The following is a 6,869-nucleotide window of genomic DNA, read 5'->3' as shown; positions in this document are numbered from 1 at the left end:
TTAGAGCATAATCCCGAGGCACAGTGCCTTGTCTTACTCCTTAATTATTCACCACCATGCATTCCTTGTTCATCTGTATACAGAAGGCTAATCTCGCTGGAGATCCTGTGCCGCAGGTACATCAGGTTATTACCGTGACACGCTACAGCTTATGAATTCCAGTAGTTGTCATTTGCATTTGCTACACATAACGGTTTTAAGATTAAAATGGACAAAATCCAGAATATCCAGCCTACTCTTTAAGTTTTACTTTTGTGTCCCGTGTTTGCACATTTATACAGTGCTCCAGGTAAACACATGGCTTCCCCACGTGTTTTTTTTTAGCACTGCCATATTATCAGGGTGCGCAATATAATCAACAGGTCTGTTAAAGCACCAATGATGTCTCTATTGGCAGACTTATAAAAGAGCTCGGTGACCTTGGTTAATTAGCCATGTAATAAACCAGAACTGAAAGAGCCCATTCCCACAAACCGCAGCACAGCACCACTCCACCCCCCGCCTGTCAGAGCCGCTCTGAATGGGAAGTCAGCAGACGCCATGCAAAGCGCATCCACTTAGCCTTGTAGCCCTTTTGAATATATGCAAAGACGAACAAAGAAATTTCCTTCCAGCCACTGATTAAGAAACAGTCTTTAAAACAAAAAGATAAGTTTTCTGAATACTTCTGCCAGTTATTTCTCTTCTCCTACTGGCTAGTACTGCTTACGTTATATTGAGTTAAATGCATACATTCAGAAGACTCACAGCAATTCTATTTCACAAGAATAACGCTATCATCTCCTCTGTCCCTTTCTAAGATGTTTTCTATAAGTGCTGTTTTGTCATCGTGTTTATCTCAGCTATTCCAAATAGAAAAATGTCCTGATCCCAACTAAAGAATAGCTAATATTGTATTTTTCAACAAGTATCTTTCTGTACCTGTGTGGCACATTACTGAATGATCAGTCACGCCAACAGGAACTGTACGGAAAAGCGGACTATGTGTATTTCCTGTTGTTCACTTGATTTGACTAAAAAGTAAACCTGAAACAAATGGGAACAAGGTTACAAAAACGAAACGTTTGGCCTTTTATCTGAGGGCAAGATGGAAAAGGAATTCCAATTTTCTGTGAGATTTTCTGACTTTATCCTGTCAGATTCTTTCGAAATGAACGGTTATTTAAGCACTAGCAAGAATCGCTGCAATTTTAAAGTCACAGGAGTGTCACTTCATAACAAGGGTAACATCAATTAGCCACACAGCCACAGAGTTCGCGTGTTCCTCTGCACGTGTGTCAGTTTCCCTGACTGCTGCAGGAGTTCTTTCTTCCCTTCACCTTCACCCAACTTGTCTGCAGCTCACAGCCGCTGTCCTTTCGTGGCATCTCCCGCATCCTGGCACTAAGCAGAAGACGAACCGAGAAACTGCACCACACGTGAGAGACGTTAACGTCGGTTTTCATACCATAAACCATCACTTCCATGCATGAGAGAGATTTTCATTTCGTAGAATAAACATCATCGGATGTTTAAACATCGGAAATCCATTTGTTCGCTCAGGATCTTTTCAGCTGCAGTCGTTTCTTTCCGTACAGCAGATCACAGCAAATGCACATGAAGACCAAGCAGGTCCTGCTTTCCCGGGGAGGTGAAAGAGGGGGGCACTTGATTCACCCAGGTCGGTACTGCTCTGACGGCAAAAAGCACGTACCCCAGGAAAGCTGGGAGCTGTCGGCTGCAGCTCTGCCACTCTGCTTTCCGGCTCCTGCAGCTCGGCACCGCTCAGGCTGGAGGAGGATGCCCTCCTCTGGCTGCGCGTCCTCTTTTCCTCAGCCTCAGAGGCTGAAGAGCAATCACTTCGAGCACTGAGGCGGGGAGCTGGAGGCAATTTCTTGTGATTGATAGCACTAAATACGGAACCGACGAGGACCCTCTATCGGCGGACCAGGTACGTGTATGGGAATAAGGGGACCCCGGGAATGAGGAGAACCCGTAGGTCGCGGGGAGACGTCCTGCGCTGGGCATAGCCGTCGTGCTGCCCCTGGGTAGTGAGCTCACAGGTTCGGTTAGGTTGCCGCTTTGGGTAGGAGAAAAGCTCCCGGGAGGGAGGGAGTTCCTACAAAGGTGGGCCCTGTAAGTCGTACACGTGGGAAAGGGAGTAGTAATTCTCCCTTGGGTTGTTGGTAACAGTGGATTTGGCCAAATGATAATACGGTGTCTTGTAGCAATAACAGCAGGATCCTAAGTTGTATAATTGTTATTGCCATCAGTTGCAAATGTCCGGTACCGTGTATCTGAACTATTGACATATCCGTGACATCCTTTCCAAGTACTGGAATTAAGACTGTAACTTGAGCCGGCGTCTGTGTGTGTGTGTGTGTGTGTGTGTGTGTGTGTGCGCGTGTATCTCTGTGGGGGCGGGTGTGGAGTTCCGACCAGCGGCACCGTCCTCCCGCGAGGGAAACGGCCGGAGAGGAACGAAGCGAAGCGAGTGACAGCAATGATCGTTTGTTTGTTTGTTCTCATGTGTCATTGTAATCGCACGGGAAGAATTGCTATGCGCAGGCGCATGGGATGCTACTAAATACAGTGCTCAGGCGGGAGTAGGAATAAGAAGTCGCACTTGTAGAAGATAGACGAGTAAATGAGATTCTGGGATTGGGATGAAGAAAGGGAGCAACGATCGGAGCATTTGCATTTGTTTAAGAGGTGTGTGTGTCTCCCTGGGGGGAGGTGTAAGGAGTTACTGGAGCCTTTGAATACGTGTACCTCCTCCTCTCTCAGTGCAGATCTTTTAATGTGTTGAGAAACGAGGGACAATATTGTCTCTACGGAAAGTGAAGATGTCTTGTTTGACCTCTTAGAAAAACACGGTGCTCGGCCCTCTTTATCAGGGATGGGCTGGGCACGACAAAACTGGCACAACTTGCAGAGTGTTTCTGATACAAAATGAGGTTCGTACCCGAGTTGGAAAAGGAAAATCGTTTATCTGTGCAGTACTCGGTGCAGCCGTGGAGTGACAAGCATTGCAGGAATCAGTTAAAGTAACACAAAAATTGGTTTAAAAAAGAAAAGAAAAGACAAGACCCTCTGGTAAAATATTGTAATCAGTGGTGGTTACTGTACAAGTTAAAAGGTAAATGAAGTAACACGAACTGTATTGTTTGATTTGTGGGCTCTGAAGGGAATGGGACAAATGGTTCTGATGGTGTAAGTCAGTGTAATTGTTAATGGCATACAGAAGCATGATTGAGGGTATGTGGAAAAGTAACTGAGGGTATGAATAGTGGACAAAGGAACCATGAGAGCAACCTCCCCCCCCCCCCCCCCCCCCCCCTCCCCCCCGAGACTGCTGTTGTAAACAGCCTTATTTTGCTAAGGGGGAGAGGTGGGGAGGATGGGGCACTGGAAGTGAGAATGGCCTTCATGTGCAGAGATCTAGGAAACCCGAAATTCCAGTGTTAGCACCGGAAGCCTTCGGAGAGGAGGAGGTGAAACTGAAATGTAGTGTCAGTAGTATGATGAGAGTTTGGAAAGTGAAAAGTTTAGGAAGGACGCAGGCCGGGGAGGGCAAAGATGAGCAAGGTGTAACAGGGATGTCAGAACCAAAGAGAGGTGAGCAATGTGAAAAAGAAATATAATAATAATAACTGATTGAGGAACAGAGATAGTTGAGAATAGCAACAGCTGTTACTGTTGCGGCCGTAGGACCCAGAGGTCCCCTCAGAAAGAGGTGGGGGAGGGGGAGGGCCCTAGAAGAGCCCAGGGAGGGTTCCACTCCCTCTGGACTGAAAGCAGTGTGCAAACTGCAGGGAAATGGGACATTGGTGGAGAAATCCTACCAAGCTGAATGATGGGAAGCTGGGAAGTTTACCCCAGCAGATCCATTGGTTAAACTGCAGGTAGGAGGGCAGGATAAAGAGGCTCATTTTCTGGTGGGGACGGGGTGCCTCTTACCACCACTGATGATTTTGCAGCAGTAGTAGGAGCTACTGCCCAACAAGAAAGAGCTTACCTTATTGGGATTAATTCAATATAGACTGAGAAAATATGCCAGGTTCTCCAAAACTGTTACTCTGGCAAGACTTATTAGAACAAAAGCATGCAGGGATGAAACTCAATACAACTGGAGCTAAGGGTCAAACAATACTAAAACTGTAAGTCTGGCTTTAACACAAACTGGGAAAAACAACGTTTTACCCCCAGAAGTTACAGAAATCTTAAATAAGGTATGCTTAGGAGTGTGGATATCAGGAATACCTGGCAGAGCCAAAAGGCAACCCTAAATAGAAGTTAAGTTAAAAGCAGGAGCTAGCCCAGTCAGGGTCAAGCAGTGCCCTTTGAGGATATGTGACTATGAGAAAGATAAAAGAAATAGTAGATAACTTTTGGAGTTTGGATTACTCAAGTGCATGCATACACTCTGTGGTGGCAAATCCATACACTTCATTAACCAAGTTAAGGAATGAGTAGGTGGAGTTTACTTTCTGGTTTTGAAGATGCCTTTTCTGCCTGGTGTGGCCAAAAGAAGCCTAAGATTATTTGCCTTTGAATAGGAAACCCCTAATATGGGGAGAAAAAGACTCAGCTAACCTGGACAGTGTTACCCAGGGTTGTGAGAACAGCCCAATGATTTTTGAGCAACCCGTGAGCCTGAGACTTGGGTTCCTCCTTCCCACAGTGGAGCTTCACTGCAGTACGTGGATGCCATGAAAAGTAGAGGGCTGCATGCAGTGGACTGTGAGTTTGCTGAATTTCTTTGTTTAAATGATTATCAAGTTTCTCAACAGAAGGCACAAACAACCCAACAGCAAGTGATGTATTTTGGATAGGAGATTACAGCTGGACTTTGAACTTTAAGGACTGCCAGGAAAGACTCCATCTGCCAAACCCCTGTGCCACAAAGTGCCAAGGAACTCCGTACATTCTCAGGAATGACAGGAGGGTGCTGACTGTGGATACGCAGCTATGGACTGTTGGTAAAACCACCTCTGTGAAGTAAGAGATGGCCAGAGTGGCTGAGGGCGGTGGTTGCACTAGTGCTCAGTATTCAAGAAGCCAGTAAATCTAGGCCAAAGAATAACAGTTTTAATATCTGATACAGTGTCTACTGTATTGGAGGTTAAAGGGGCCATTGGCTCTCACCCCAAAGGTTCCTGAAATACCAGGCCGTCCTGGTAGAGCAGGATGACATAGAAATAATTGTAACTAATATTGTCAACCCAGCATGTTTCCTTAGCGGAACTCCTGGAGAACCAGTACTTCACGACTGCTTTGAAACAGCTGAAGCTACGGACTGTTGCCAGTCGGACCTGAAAGATGAATCCTTAGAAGTTGCAGAAGACACCTGGCTTACTGATGGAAGCAGTTTTGTTAGACAAGGAAACCGTAAGGCAGGATATGCAGTAACTGCTACTGACAAGGTAATCGAAGCACAACCGTTACCTGTAGGGACTTCCCCTCAGAAGACTGAAATAGCTGCCTTGACAAGAGCCTGAAATACATGAACGGATGCTAATTATGTATTTGGGATGCTACATGCTCGTAGTACTAAAAGAACATGGCTATGATACACTGTAAAGGACATCAGAAAGGTAACACTGTACAGGAATCCGGAGATAAGATGGTGGATCAGGTGGCAGAACAGGTAGTTGAAGGGGGCTTTAATTCCAGATGGTAAACTTAAAATTTCTGAACCTGAGTCAGAACCTGTAAAATATTCTAGGAATCTAATTAATGATTCACAAGGGAAGAGAGCAAGCTGTCAGATGGGTACACACCCAGATGGACGGATTGTTGTGCCCTTTAGTATCCTATGGAAATTGGTTTTAAGGGAGGATTAGAAAATGTATTGGGCAAACAGACATTACAAAGTATGATCCTGGTAACAAGAACTGGGTACAAGTGGGCCTCTTGGGAAAGGGAACCTTCCAGGGCAACAATGGCAAATTGATTTCTTGGAACTCTCAAGAAAAGGGGGGTATCGCTTTATGTTGGTACAAACTGATACCTTTTCAGGATGGCCAGAGGTATTTCCCTGCAGGACCAATAAGGCTAGGGAAGAAATGAAGGCTTTGTTGCATAAGGTTATTCCTAGGTTCGGGGTGCCAATGGCAATATGTCTTATCTGGAGATTATGTGTATGTTAAATCCCTCTCAGATTCTCCACTGGAGCCAAAGTGGGAAGGACCCTATCAAGTCCTTCTAACTACGCACATGGTAGTCAAGGTGAAAGGGTTGGTCCCGTGGATACATCATACCTGTGTGAAGGAAGTGTCTCAACCGCACTGGACCTGGGCAAATCAAACGGAACAAGACTCCTGCATTGCAGTCAACAACAGATCCTTTCCAAACACGCCTCGCTGGGATTTTCAACGGTCTGCACTTTGAAATTATGTGGGAAACGGGGTAGGACTAACTGCTAACCTCACGACTCTATGTAGGATGTCAGGAATAAATCCAGGATCCACTTTATTCTGTCCGGCGTTCAAAGCAAACACTGGGGCAGAGGATGCTTTATGTACGGGAGTTATAGTTAATAATCTGAATGTCAGCCGTTTGGACCAGGAAGAGTTAGATTTACTGGGATCAGTAGTTCATAGTGCTTACACTGACCAAAACAAGGTAGGGGGTCATTGCCTTCTCTTTGGGGAAAGAGCGCAACAGATGCAGCCTTAATGGCTGGGTATCGGGGCAAGGCGGAGCTGGAATTATGGAGGTTCATGAGCAACAGCTCCACCTTTACCTATGTGTCTGGGAAGGACTCTCCCTGCGATGTGGAAACAAACAGCGTATGGAATAATGACAACAGGCAAAACAACTGCCACCTGGGGTATTCTTAATATGTGGGGATCGAGCATGGCCTGGCATACCAATAAGGCCAGTAG

At 45.9% G+C, this 6,869-nt stretch overlaps 1 protein-coding gene across 1 annotated transcript in view; it reads left to right on the top strand.

Annotated features, from left to right (window-relative positions):
• Positions 1-1,813: 1,813 nt before the first annotated feature.
• LOC107055526 overlaps positions 1,814-6,869 on the top strand; it is a 77,647-nt gene continuing 72,591 nt past the window's right edge. Inside the window, exon 1 of the mRNA XM_046903546.1 lies at positions 1,814-1,930. The gene's annotated coding sequence lies outside the window, so the exon portion shown is untranslated. The remainder of the gene's footprint in view (positions 1,931-6,869) is intronic.

Source organism: Gallus gallus, chromosome 1 (genome assembly GCF_016699485.2).
Source record: "Gallus gallus isolate bGalGal1 chromosome 1, bGalGal1.mat.broiler.GRCg7b, whole genome shotgun sequence".
Taxonomy (NCBI): Eukaryota; Metazoa; Chordata; class Aves; order Galliformes; family Phasianidae; genus Gallus; species Gallus gallus.
This window is presented reverse-complemented; position numbering and strand designations above follow the sequence as displayed.